This window comes from Dama dama, chromosome 31 (assembly GCF_033118175.1).
Source record: "Dama dama isolate Ldn47 chromosome 31, ASM3311817v1, whole genome shotgun sequence".
Taxonomy (NCBI): domain Eukaryota; kingdom Metazoa; phylum Chordata; class Mammalia; order Artiodactyla; family Cervidae; genus Dama; species Dama dama.
Genome location: NC_083711.1, coordinates 49,058,837 through 49,073,699, shown reverse-complemented (window position 1 = coordinate 49,073,699; position 14,863 = coordinate 49,058,837). Strand labels below are relative to the sequence as shown.

General features: G+C 37.4%; 1 pseudogene; it reads right to left on the bottom strand.

The window, feature by feature from the left end:
* Positions 1-703: 703 nt before the first annotated feature.
* On the bottom strand, positions 704-1,203 carry LOC133050115 (actin-related protein 3-like; annotated as a pseudogene).
* Positions 1,204-14,863: the final 13,660 nt, after the last annotated feature.

The window sequence follows — 14,863 nt, the reverse complement described above, 5'->3', positions numbered from 1 at the left end:
TGAATGTTGGAGTATTGCTTTAAAAAAAAGATCCAACAGGCTGTCTTTATTAATTAATTAATTAATTAATTTTTAGCAAGAAGGAGTCCAAGGAATTAGACTTAATCAAATACACGGTTGGTTCTTGGACAATATGGGGGTAGGGGTGTGGACCCTCTATTCACTCAAAAACATAAGTTATAGTGAGCGCTTTGTAGTTCCTTTATATATGTGGTTCCTCCACATATGTGATTGCATATCTACAAATTCAATCAACTACAGAATGTGTAGAACTGTAGCATTTACTGTTGAAAAAATCCATATATAAGTGGACCTGCACAGTTCAAACCCTTGTTGTTCAAGGGTCAGCTGTACTAGCTTCTCAGCTATAAAAACACTTGCAGCAAAAACCAATTTTCTTTCAGTGTGGTTGGTAGCATTTCCTAATTACTGGAATTCCTTGTCCCATGAATAAATAATGGCAAGTGTCATGAGGCCACTTAAATTAAAAAAATATATATATTTCTTTTACTGTGGTAACATATAGCATGAAATTTACATTTTAGCCATTTTAAGTGTTCTAATCAGTGGCATTAAATCCATTCACATTGTTGTGTATGAGGCTCCTTTCTGAAATATATCGTTTACTTGGTTATTTTTTCCTTCAAAATATAAAAGTGACTCTCAAAATCTCTGCAGGTCCAGTTAAGTGAGGTCAGTATTCTTACTCACTTAAGGGAACTCTGACATCAATAAGATAATGCTGAATTACCTCATCTACTACTTCTTAGGTAGGTAAAGTCTAAATTGGCGAAGTCTGGATGAAAAAAAGATTTCAGGTTCCAAGGATCTGTCATAACCAACATCAAGGGAAAAGTCTTTCTTTGAGATTTCGCCTTGATTCCATTGTACTTAGGCCTCTTTGTGTCATAGCTGTTAAATTCTTTTACTAAATCTGGGCAAATATAACTATAAACTCCTTTACTTCCATAGCTGTTTCCAGGGATTGCTCTAGAGGAATTCCTACTTCTTGGCCTCTCAGCAATCGCTGGATGAAATACAGTACAGCTTTCCTTGTGATTGGAATGTGCCTACTTCAGCTGCCAATCACATGTCCTATAGCCAGAGAAAGGGCGGGAGTGACTCCATCTCAATACCAGTCATGGTCAGTTTTCCTTCTTGTTTTGATGCTCAGCATGTTGTTAATGCAAGCATAGCCTGCATGGCTCTATATGAGCCATGAAGCACTCAAACAGTATTTTAGTAGTATATTTTATTTTCAGGAGCATTAAGTGGAGATTTAATCAGAAGAAAGTAATGACCTTCAAGTTATACTTTAAGTATTGAGACAATATTTTCTCCATAAGCCTTTCCACTAGGTAACAGTCTTAAACCATACCATGGTGGACTGGCCACTTTATGAAGCATGTGGCTTTTTCTTTTACTTCATTCTTTTTCACCTCTAATTTTGTTTATTTAGTCTCTCTTTTTTTCTTAGTAAGTCTGGCTGAAGGCTTATCAATGTTGTTTATATTTTCATAAAACCAGTTCTTAGTTTCACTGATATTTTTTATTGTGTGTTTTTTTGGGAGCTTTATTTTATTTATTTCTGCTCTGAATTATATTGTTTCCTTCCTTAAGTTTGGGCCTTTTCTAAATCTGTCAGATGGAAAGTTAGGTTGTTTATTTTAGGTTTTTCTTGTTTCTTGTAGTAGGCCTATATTGCTATAAACTTTCTTCTTAGAACTGCTTTTGCTGTATCCTATAGATTTTGAAAAGTTTAACTTCTGTTTTCATTCATCTCAAGGTATTTTTTGATTTCCTCTTTCATTTCTTTGTTGATTCATTTTATTAGTAACATGATTAATCTCTACATGTTTATGTTTTTTTCCATTTTTCTTCCTGTAATTGATTTCTAGTTTCTTACTGCTGTGGTTGAAAATGATATTTAATATAATTTCAATTTTTTAAACTTTTTGAGACCACCATGTTATCTATCCTGGAGAAAATTCCATGTGCACTTGAGAAAAGTGTGTATTCTGGGTTTTTGTTTGTTTGATGGCATGTTCTACATGCGTGCTCAGTTACTTTAGTCATGTCTGACTCTCTGTGACCCTATGGACTGTAGGCCTCCAGGCTCCTCTGTCCATGGGATTCTCTAGGCAAGAATACTGGAGTGGGTTGCCATGCTCTCCTCCTGGGGATCTTCCCAACCCAAGGATCAAACCCATAAGAGATCCCCATAAGAATCTCTTAAGTCTCCTGCATTGGAAGGCAGGTTCTTGACCACTAGCGATACTTGGGAAACTTCAGATATCTATTAAGTCTATGTGGTGTAATGTGTAATTAAAGCCACTACTTCCTTATTTTTTTTTCACTACTTCCTTATTAATGCCTTATTAAAGCCACTACTTCCTTCCTAATTAACAGACAGGCCATCTGTTTAGATGGCCTGTCCATTGATCTAAGTGGTATATGCAAGTATCCTACTATTATTGTATTACTATCAATTTCTTCCTTTATGTCTGCTAATATTTGCTTTACATATTTAGATGCTCTGATATTAAAGGGGTTAGACCTGGTAGACAGAGTACCTAAAGAACTATGGATGGAAATTTGTAATATTGTACAGGAGGCAATGACCAAAACTATCCTAAAGAAAAAGAAATGTAAGAAGGCAAAGTGGCTATCTGAAGAGGCTTTACAAATAGCTGAAAAAATAGAGAGAGCAAAAGATGTGGGAAGAAGGGAAAGATACACCCAACTGAGTGCAAAGAAAAGAGAGAGGAGAAGGCCTTCTTAAATGAACAATGCAAAGAAATAGAGGAAAACAATAGAATGGGAAAGACTAGAGATCTCTTTAAGAAAATTGGAGATATCATGGGAAATTTTCTTGTAAGGATGGGCACCATAAAAGACAGAAACAGTATGGACCTAACAGAAGCAGAAGAGATTAGGAAGAGGTGGCAAGAATACACAGAAGAACTATACAAAAAGGATCTTAATGACCTGGATAACCATGATGGTATGGTCACTCATCATGGTTTCATTGATCTTTTAGAACCAGATATCCTGGAGTGTGAAATCAAGTGGGCCTTAGGAAGCATCACTGTGAACAAAGCTAGTGAAAGTGATGGAATTCCAGCTGCTATTTCAAATCCTAAAAGATGATGCTGTTAAAGTGCTGCCCTCTATATGTCAGCAAATTTGGAAAACTCAGCAGTGTCCGCAGGACTGGAAAAGGTCAGTTTTCATTCCAATCCCAAAGAAGGACAATGCCATGGAATGTTGAAACTGCTGTACGGTTGCACTCATTTCACATGCTAGCAAGGTTATGCTCAAAATCTTTCAAGTTAGGCTTCAGCAGTACATGAACTGAGAACGTCTAGATATGCAAACTGGGTTTAGAAAAGGTAGAGGAACCAGAGATCAAATTGCCAACATTTTTTGGATCATGGAGAAAACAAAGGCGTTCCAGAAAAACATCTATTTCTGCTTCATTGACTATGCTAAAGCCTTTGACTGTGTGGATCACAGCAAACTGTGGAAAATTCTTCAAGAGATGGGAATACCAGACCACCTTACCTGTCTCCTGAGAAACCTGTATGTGGGTCAAGAAGCAATATTTAGATCTAGACATGGAACAACTGACTAGTTCAAATTGGGAAAGTAGTACAGCAAGGCTGTGTATTGTCTGCTTATTTAACTTATTTAACTTCTATTCAGAGTATTAACTTATTTAAATAAGTATTAACTTATTTAACTTCTATTCAGAGTATGCCATGTGAAATACTGGGCTGGGTGAATCACAAGCTGGAATCAAGATTGCCAGAAGAAATATCAGTAACCTCAGATATGCAGATGATACCACTCTAATGGTGGAAAGTGAAGGACTAAGGATCTTCTTGATGAGGGTAAAAGAGGAGAGTGAAAAAGCTGGCTTAAAACTCGACATTAAAAAGACCAAGATCATGGCATCTGATCCCATTTCTCCATGGCAGATAGAAAGGGAAAGAGTGGAAGAAGTGATAGATTTTATTTTCTTAGGCTTCAAAATTACTAAGGACAGTGACTGTAGCCATGAAATTAAAAGACCCTACTCCTTGGCAGGAAAGCTATGACAAACCTAGACAGTGACATCACTTTGCTGAGACATCAATTTGCTGACAAAGGTCCGTATAGTCAAAGCTATGGTTTTTCCAGTAGTCATGTACAGATGTGAGAGTTGAACCATAAAGAAGATTGAGGGTTGAAGAATTGATGCTTGCGAATTGTGATGCTGGGGAAGGCTCTTGACTTGGACTGAAGATTCCTTGGACTGCAAGGAGATAAAACCAGTCGATCCTAAAGAAAACCAACCTTGAATGTTCATCAGAAGGACTGATGCTGAAGCTCCATCACTTTTGCCACCTGATGTCAAGAGCCAACTCACTGGAAAGAACCTTAATGCTGGGAAAAATTGAAGGCAGAAGGAGAAGGGATTGCCAGAGGATGAGATGGTTAGATAGCATCATCCACTCAATGGACATGAATTTGAGCAAACTCTGGAGGACAGTTGAGGACAGAGGAGCCTAGTGTGCTACAGTCCGTGGGGTAGCAAAGAGTTGGACACGACTTAGCACCTAGACAGCAACAACAACATATTAAATGCATATATATTTATAAATGCTATATTCTTTTCTTGTATTGACCCTTTAATCATTATATAATTCTCATGTTTGTCTTTTGTACAGAATTGTTTTTTCTTGTATGAGTACTGCTATACCAGCTGTCTTTCCATTTCCATTTGCATGGGTTATTTTTTTTCTATCCCTTTACTTTCAGTCTTCTGTTCTTCCTTAATGAGAAGATGTCTTAATCCCTTGTTCCTCCCAGTTAAAGCTATAGTTCTCATAGCCTTCATTCACACTGAGTGAAAATGATGTCAATACTTTATGGTATTACTCTTCCAAGGGAATTTACATTTTCTAAATTGAAGGTGTAATGGCTTTGTATTGTAAGTGTATAATTATTTTCACAATGAGAAAAGATTTTTCAAAAATAAATAGTTTTTGTTTTGAAATTTTTATCAACATTCAAAGTTTTGAGAAATATTATGCAGTGATTTGATATACATTAGAACTTTAGAGAGAGACTAGAACTCTTGGGAGAAAAGAGAAGCTGTCTATTGGTTTACACAGGGTGGCATCTGACATTCTTCTTTCCTCTTTTTTTTTTTGGAAGTGGCAAAAAGTGGTTCCTTTTTCACTTTGGGTCTGAAGGATTTATTGTGTGTTGGTAAGTCTTCCGCCTGCTCATAAGGGAGTTATACTAATAGTAACCATAGCCTCATAATATTAGTGTTTGATTTGGTTCTGGGGAGAATTGACCAGGTCCCTTTCCACAATCAAACATCAAGCAATAGCATTTGAAGTAGTTACCCGTCTATGAGGGAAACTGGCCATAAATTCCATCTATTCCACAGACCACCCACCCAGATAACTCTGGTTGGGCACTTACGTACACAGGGAACCACCGCTGAGAGACGTGAACTCAGAATTAGGGAGGTCAGGGTCGTCAGCTGCTGGCAGGCTTTGGCAAAAGCATCAGTTGTCATTTCCCAACTATGAGCATTTGCCTTGTGTCCAGAGCCCACATCAAACACGTTGCTGCCATTGAGCAGATTGTCTGCCATAGTGTTTCCCTGAAATGTTTTGTTGCACTTCTCTGATGCATATAAGTAGAGTGAAAATCCTGCTTTTCTTTTTTCAGAGGTTGAAATGTAAAGATTATAAAGGGCAAGTGTGATCATAACAGCAGCTCTTAAAAAAAATTCTATAGCTTAAACCGAATAATTTTCTTCCCTTGAGTAAACTGCCTAGTGTTGTAAGTTTCTGAAAAGCCTGTATCACGAGAACACCAGAAATACCTGAACCCAGATGAATCCTGTCACCAAGCATGTTGAGACATATGCATCGTTATATGAGAGGGACACAAATAAAACTGATGTTGGAATTTGGTCTTAAGTTAGTTGTTTGTTTTCTTATTTATTCCCCTGTTATTTATCGATGAGTCAGAGTATCTTAATTCTTTCTTCTTCCCAGTTAAAGTTAATTCTCTCTTCTGTTATTCTTAATTGGAAATTGTGACACTTCCTGTCTTCCTTTCAAATGGGAAAATTGGTGAAAATATTTTGTAAACTGTGATGTGTTGTTATTTTTTAAACTTCCATGATTTATAAGGTTTTTAAAATTGTATTTGGCACTATTTACAGAAAGGATTTTTTCAGTGCTTAGTGACTATGTTTCTGGTAGTATTTCATCCAGAAGATGTCCCTGTCCAGGGCATATGTCTATAAGAAGCAAATTATTCCGTCTGCTTGCATTGCTGCATGCTTTGAAGGACGGGCTCTATAGCTACCAGCAGAAGTTAGAGCTCAATCTGCGATTCAAATAATGCCAAAGGCACTTCTGCTTAGATAATTATATGAAGCCAGGTGGGATTAATTAGGGGCACTATATACTCAAAACTGAAGCACCAGTTTTGGATCCAGCCCGGTGGCTCCCTGGCGCCACTATTAATCTCAGAATCTTAGGTAGCGATAGTAGAGTCCAGACTCACCACCACCAGAGAGGTTTGAGGAGAGTCTGAAGAGCCTTGCTTTCTCCCTGCTACTGTTTTTCTACCCACGTTTGCAAAGGAGTTGGCTCAGTGAGGAACAGAGCAGGGGGAAGCCCTGTCCTGAAGGCTGGCAATGTGAAAGGGCCAATTTTTCTGCATGGTGATCAGCTTGGGGTGGCAGCTGCTCCTACAACCAGTTGTGAAGCTTTGAGAGTTTTGCCCAGGTTTTTGCCCCAGATTTGTGGGAGACCTAGTCCTCTGATCCAGCCTGAGGTCTTGAGAGGTAGGACCTGTATGGAATGGGCTGAAGCCAAACCAGGAATCTGGGGAAAGAAGAAGTTTATGTTCTTGTTAAAGTCGAGGTTGACCTGGGATGCAAAGAAATGTCTGAATCCTGCAGTCCAAGCAGCAAAGTGATGTAAAAGGTTAACATCAGAGAATGGGAAAGAAGGAATAAGCTAAGCAGACCCCAGAAAGTCCTTCTGAAGCAATAATGCATCCCTCCCTTCAGTGCCTTTTGGCCTGAAAGGTGACTGATGTGAAAGCAGTGTTCCCTTTCCCTTAGGTTTTCCTTGCCTGTAGCTCCTTACATCTGGATCATTGGATCTGGGACCTTGTTGAGCTATGTGAGGACTTAGAAACCCCGTCTTTTCTTTTTCACTCTCACCAGGTGATACTTGATGCACCTGTCTGGGGAGTTTTCCTTATGTAAAGGTCTGAAATTAAAAGACGCTTGCTCCTTGGAAGAAAAGTTATGACCAACTTGGACAGCATATTAGAAAGCAGAGACATTACTTTGCTAACAAAGTCTGTCTGGTCAAAGCTATGGTTTTTCCAGTAGTCATGTATGGATGTGAGAGTTGGACTATAAAGAAAGCTGATCACTGAAGAATTGATGCTTTTGAACTGTGGTGTTGGAGAAGACTCTTGAGAGTCCCTTGGACTGCAAGGAGATCCAACCAGTCCACCCTAAAGGAAATCAGTCCTGAATATTCATTGGAAGGACTGATGCTAAAGCTGAAATTCTAATACTTTAGCCACCTGAAGTGAAGAACTGACTCATTGGAAAAGACCCTGATGCTGGGAAAGATTGAAGGTGGAAGGAGAAGGGCATGACAGAGGATGAGATGGTTGGATGGCATCACTGACTCAATGGCCATGAGTCTGAGTAAACTCTGGGAGTTGGTGATGAACAGGGAGGCCTGGCGTGCTGCAGTCCATGGGGTCGCAAAGAGTCGGACATGACTGAGCAACTGAACTGAAAGGTCTAGACATCAAGCTTTAGGAGTAGAAAACTCCCATGAAAATATCATACCAGATTTGTACCTTAAATAATTGTTTCTAAAGACAAATGCACACGTACTAGTTCACATGTGCAATCATAATAAATTAGTTAATGAGGAGGAAGAAGTTAATGTAGCTGGGCTGTAACCCAGTTTGCCCCAAGCTACCAAGGGTGCTCCACTTTGGACGAGGGGAGAGAAGGCAGGTTATCCAACTAATAGCCTAGACAATGTAATTCTGGACCTCCAGGTAAATAGGCTAATGACCTCTGCTAACAGGAGTGCTCTTAAGCAAGATATCCTTGAAAACTGATATGAAAGCTAGGGTATAAAACAGAGCTGTATCATGAATAAAATTTTCCCTTACTGTGTGAGATAACCCCATATATCCTCCATTGGCAAGCTCATCTATCATTCTGGGCCAGAAAGTGGGTACTCATCATAAGAATAAAGAGAAACCACCTCAGTGTTCCCAAATCCTCTCTGCTTTGTCTGAGCCCCTGGATTACCTGACTCTTTTACATGATTATGGAAACTTGATACTGGGTAGGATTTTGGTTTGTGTGAGTCTGATCCTTTGTAATAGCTGAAGCACTAAAAAAAATAGAGCAAAGAAAATGGTTCCAAGTACATGTGCCTGTCTTCTAAGATTCACTTTCTATACTTAGCTTTTGTTAAAAATTTTAATTTATGGGGAAGAATAAAAAAGGAAAGAAAAGAGAAAAAATTTCAATCAGGTTGTTTAAGTATTCAGTGGATTATTTTTTCTATTTTTATTGTGATAAATATATATAACTTAAAATTTACTATGTTAATTTTTTTCACTTAAAAATTTATTTAGTTTTAATTGAAGGATAAGTGCTTTACAATATCGGTTTCATCTCTGCCATACATCAACATGAATTAGCCATGTGAAGTCACTCAGTCGTGTCCGACTCTTTGTGACTCCATGGACTGTAGCCCACCAGGCTTCTTCATCCATGGTGTTTTCCAGGCAAGAATACTGGAGTGGGTTGCCATTTCCTTCTCCAGGGGATCTTCCCCACCCAGGGATTGAACCCAGGTCTCCTGCATTGAAGGCAGACACTTTACCCTCTGAGCCACCAGGGAAGTCCCAATTAGCCATAGGTGTATATAAATCCCCTCTCTCTTTTTTTTTAATTTTAAATTTATTTATTTTTGATTGAAGGCTAATTGCTTTGCAGAATTGTGTCGGTTTCTGCCAAACATCAACATGAATCAGCTATAAGTATATGTATGTTCTGTCCCTTTTACACCTCCCTCCCCACCCCATCCCTCTAGGCCGTTAACAGAGCCCCAGTTTGAGTTCCCTAAGTTATATGGCAAATTTTCTTTGGCTCTCTGTTCTACATATGGTAGTGTGTATGCTTCTAACCATGTTAGTTTTTAAGTGTACAATCCCGTGGCATTAAATACATTCATTCACACTGTTGTGCAACCATCATCACCATCCATTTTCAGAACTTTTTCATCACCCCTGACAGAAACTCTATTGCCATGAAGTAATTACTCCCCAACACTCCTCTCCTAGCATCTGGTAGCTCCTATTCTATGTATTGTCTCCATGAACTTACCTACTCTAGGTACCTCACATATGTGGGGTCGTCTTTGTCCTTTTGTATCCAACTTATTTCATTCAGCATAATATTTGCAAGGTTCCTCCATAGTATAATATGTATCAGGATTTCATTCCTTTTCTAAAGGTCAGTGTTGTTCCATTGTACAGATATACCTCACCTTTGTCTATCCGTTAACCTGTTGATCGACCTTTGGGTTGGTTCCTCATTTTGGCTATTGTGAATAATTCTGCTATAAACATTCAAGTATAATTATCTGTTTGAGTTCTTTTGGGTATATACCTGGGAGTGGAATTGCTGGATCCTATGGTAATTCTATACTTCACTTTTTGAGGAGCTGCCATGCTGTTTTCCACAGTGGCTATGCCAACATGGCAACTTTCTTCACATGACCCTCCTCTAGTGTGTCTTACTCAGCTTTGACTGTTCATTCAGGTGAAGAGGGATTTGACCTATCTGGCCATTGTTCTGTTTGTTATTCTGTTCGTTTTGGTATGGTTTACCCTCTAGAAAGTTAAAAAGATATATTTGTTTAAGGAAAGTGATTTCTATTTCCTAATAGAATGATTATTTGCATTTCAAATACAATATTCAGTATCATCGAGGAATTTATATCACTGATTGCTTAAGCCTTCATTGCCTTAAAAGTGCATGCAACATTCTGAATGTCAGAATTGTTTCCTTCATTATTGTTGTCTGTAAAAGCAGTATCTGTTCCTTTTAGGTTTTTAGGGCCTGTCTGCCTCTGTTACTGCTGAAGCCCAAACATTCAGACTGCAGTTGGCACTACAGGGAGGGGAAGCCAGGCTGGGGCCTGTTCTGCCTCCCGGTTGTTGATAAAGCTGTCAGCCAGGTTGCGGGGGCAGAATTCTGGCAAGACTAGTGTTCAGAATTTCTTAAGTTTAGCCAGCTGGCAGTGGATGTCATCCAGGAGATAAATATGACACCCTAACTCCCTGCTCCATAAAAATGCACACATACATCATAATATTTCATTTTGATTTTTCTATGATATACTGTGGGCTGCAAAAATCTCCAAGTAACATCAGTTAGGAGAAGCAGAGTACAATATGACATCTGCTTAACTCTTTTCTTTTTTGGTAGAAAATCTGTTAAATTAGGCCTGTCTCTCTGGCACTTGACATGGGTTGCCAGTTTTATAAAATAAATTTGATGGAATCGGAAATAAAAATTTAGAATGCTCACTTGAAAAAGTAGGACCTTGGGTTGAAGTAAAAGTTTCTAAAGACATTGGTGATTTTAAGAGACTCTAAGTTGGTTTGTCAGCTATTCAAAGTACCATTCAAAGTGTGGTCCAAGGACCATCAACATCACCATCACAGGGATCTTGTTCAAAAGGAAAAAAAGTCTTAGGCCCCTTCCCAGACCTGCAGGAAGTAGAATCTGCATTTTAAAAAGATCCCTAAATGATTTGTAAACACATTAAAATTTGAAAAGCGCTTGTCTAAAAGAGTAAGATTGATCCTGAAACAACACGGGGTATTAGAGTTGCTGAACTTCCGCACAGCTGAAAAGCCCCTTAGAGGCAATTCCAACGTATCCATGGTACTGTATTTGCTATTCAACCAATGGCAGATAGTGTAATATCGCAGTTTTCCTACTGTAAAAAATCCAAGTATAAGTAGACCTGCTCAGTTCAAGCCCTGTTGTTCAAAGTTCAAGAAACTGTTTCTACTGAAATTTAGAGGAAGATTTCCTTTTCAGTCACAAGCTGTTTAAAATGCACAAGATGTTCCTTCTCCTCTTCCTATGTAATTGAGTACAAGAATATCCTAAGATGAATTTTTAAATACTCTGTCTTCATTAAGTGACTGTTAATTAAATTTTGGCAGTATCTTAATTGAAATACTATTTCCAAGGTCTTCACAATTTCTCTGTAATATGCTCTACGTCAGTTGTAACCATAAAGTGAGTTTTCAGGGATATGATCCATTTTATGTCGGTTGGGGTAGATCATAAATGGATACACCTTTCTGGATTGTAGCCTGATTTCAGCTCTCACACAGCCTCTGGAGAGAGACTGAGGAAGATTATGCAACACGTTAATAGCTTATTGTAACATCTTCCTTCTTAACTAGTTTAACAAATACAAAGAGTTTCTTTTATTTAAAAATTTTAGGCTATATTATTTTTTAGGTTTCAATTTTAGATTTCCTGTATTCATTCATTTATGCACAAAACCTAGTGAATCCTAAAGGAAATCAACCCTGAATGTTCACTGGAAGGACTGATGCTGAAGCAGAAGCTCCAGTACTTTGGCCACCTGATGCAAAGAGCCAACTCACTGGAAAAGACCTTGATGCTGGGAAAGCTTGAAGGCAGAAGGAAGGGCAACATAGGATGTGATGGTTGGATGGCATCGCTGACTCGAGGGACTTTGCTCCAATGAGTTTGAGCAAACTCCTGGAAACAGTGAAAGACAAGGAAGCCTGGCATGCTGCAGTCCATGTGTTTGCAAAGGGTGGATGAGACTGAACGACTGAACAACATGGAACAAAATATTTATTAAGAGTTGGAAGACTTTCCCCCCCATTTTTAGATTTCAATACAAACACATTTGAGTGATATAAAAACGTAGCAAATTCACTGAGAATGAGACAATATATTTTATTTCTTGTCCTATTACTACTCAGTACTGGGTTTTCTATAGAAGTGCTGTATGAAACAATCATACATTAAAACACACATATCAAACAAGGTAGTTTTTAATTTATCTCTTTTAAATTTGGAATGGGAGTTTGCATTTCACAATATTTAGAATTTTCACCATTAGGTACATGTACATGATTCATTGTGTTTAATATGAAACATGTTTCATTTTTATTCCACAGCTTCAATAAATAGCTCTGACATGAGAAGAAAAGTTTAAGTCCACGTGTAAAGTTTGGCAATCGTGGGGCTTGACTTTTCCAACTATTTTTCCCACTAAAAGTGTCTAAATATGTTGAGTTATTGAAATATCTTTGCTACTTCACCTTGGTAAGTGTCTCATAGTATGCTTTGCAGAGGGCAATTGCCACATCTTTGGAAGAGATTATTATCTTATGAGGAAAGTATAGTTCTAATATGTACAGAGTTGCTTTGATGTTTAACTAGGAGACTGAAGGTGAAATTGAATACCATATTCTATCCTTTTTTTATAATGATCATCACATTTGTGCAAAATTAAGAAATCTCAGATTATTTCATGTGTTGGCAGTACTGTATTGTAGCCCTAAACATGCACATATACAAATGTCCTTTTTAGAAATGAGGTCATTTGTGATGAACATTCTGGTCCCAAATTATTTCAGTGTTTGCTGACACAATTCACACTAGAAAAAATCATTTGGCCACCATTACAGTTGTGTGTGAGCTGCTTGTTGTTAAGAAAATGTTCAGACATTAAGTTGTTACGGTTTTCAAGATGTTTTCATTGTTTTGTGCATTGGACAATCAGAGTCTGATGTGACTACAGTTCTTGTGTTTATAGAAGGGATTGTTCATAAATATCCCCAAGTAGAATACTGGGGTTTTGTTAGCTCTCACAACCTTTCCTAATATCTCTTTCCTGGAAAAAGTAAATCAATCAGACAAGCATAAGTAAATTGCTCAGTTTCATGTTGTTAGACATTATAAGTTAGAAAACAAATTAAGGAGCTTGTAGTTCTTGCTATTTGTAAACTACTTGATGTTTACCATGTTGAAAGAGCCTGGAATGTAGCTGCTTCTAACATAGCGGGGCTCAGTGTTGAGAATATGAGGAGGTCCCAAATATGAGGAGGCATGGAGAAAATCTGTGTCCCAGAACACACCTCGACACTTCTTGTGTCATCTCATTTTATATTTATGAGGATGAAATAAAATTCATAACCTTTTGGGTAATAATGAAATTACTGAGCACAAATTCCTTGTCTCTCCATAGTCTTGTGGTTTGCTGGGGTGGTTATAAAGGTGTGATGATGCATCAAACATGAGCTACCAGCTTTCAAGTGGTGTTCATCTCCATCTTGAGGTTGTTCAGCTCTACCCTTTGGCACATAAATATTGTCACCATGCCAAATTTTTGTATAAACACCCCAAAGTTTACTTTATTGTTCATTTCTCAGCAAAGGCACAATGTCAGCATGAGACACCTAGAGAATCAACAGGAATATTTTTGACTGTGTTTAAAAAATGGTTTCATAAGAGGATACACATTTCTGAATATGAATTCCAGAAGTGGAAAAACAACAGTTCTGGAAATCAAACACATAAAGACAGTCAATAAGATATATTAGTATATCTTGTCCCTTTAGGAACACTGCCACTTTCCCCTCAAGTCCAACTCTTTAAAGTTAATATAGTTTAAAAATTGAATTTTGGGAAGGACTAGTTGACATTTGATAATTAAATATATATATATATACACACACACACATATATACATATGTGTGTGTGTGTGTGTATGTATATATATATATATATATATATATATATATATATATAAAGTGAAGCAGGAAAAACCCCCAAGAAGGACAATCACATTGCTTTTTTTCATGGACTAACAGCTGGGATGTTCATTTACTGTCTTTTTTAGGCTAATAAAATTTATTCTAAAACAGCCTTCCAAATACCACTATGAAAGCCAAGAATATATAATTTTCTTCTGCTAGAAATCAAATGACTTCTTGCAATAATATTTTATGGAATCTGCTGATTATTTTACCATTTGGGCATAGAGATATAGTCTCAAGAGCTGTAGAAATTCAACCACACCAAATTAAAATCACTACTTCTTATGCTGTGTGGCTGAAAACATCTAACTTTAAATACATCTTCATTTTGTTGTTCACTAAAACCAAGGCACAATTATTTAGAAAGTGATCAGATGACAATTACCTGGTATTTTGCCTGGCTCTGGGTGTTCATCATTTGCCCATATTAAAAACAATCAAACTGATTGTTTTTGAGCTCCAATATTCCCCTCATACCTCTTCATTTTTTCCTTAAAAGACTATTGGTGGAATGAGGGGAACATGCCAGGCCAACCATTTATATCATATTAATTAGCCTGTCCAGAGTTTGATGGAGGATGAAAATACTAGATAAATTAAATGTGAAAGAGCTCTCCTTGGCGGTAACATGGAAATTGATATATTAACTTTTATGAATAAAGATATTTGGAATTTTTGTAAGATGAATCTGGTAAGTATAGATCTGGATTTTATTACTTTAATTTGAATTTTCATGATTACATGTGCAGATAGTCCCAATGAGAGTATCTGTCTGTCTTGATATTGTTGATTTTGGCATATGTCTTTTTATTAATTAAAACAATAACAATGATAATAATGAAAACTAATATTTATTTAGTGTGCTTACTATCATAGTAGCCAGTAACTATCATATTTTATGTAAATA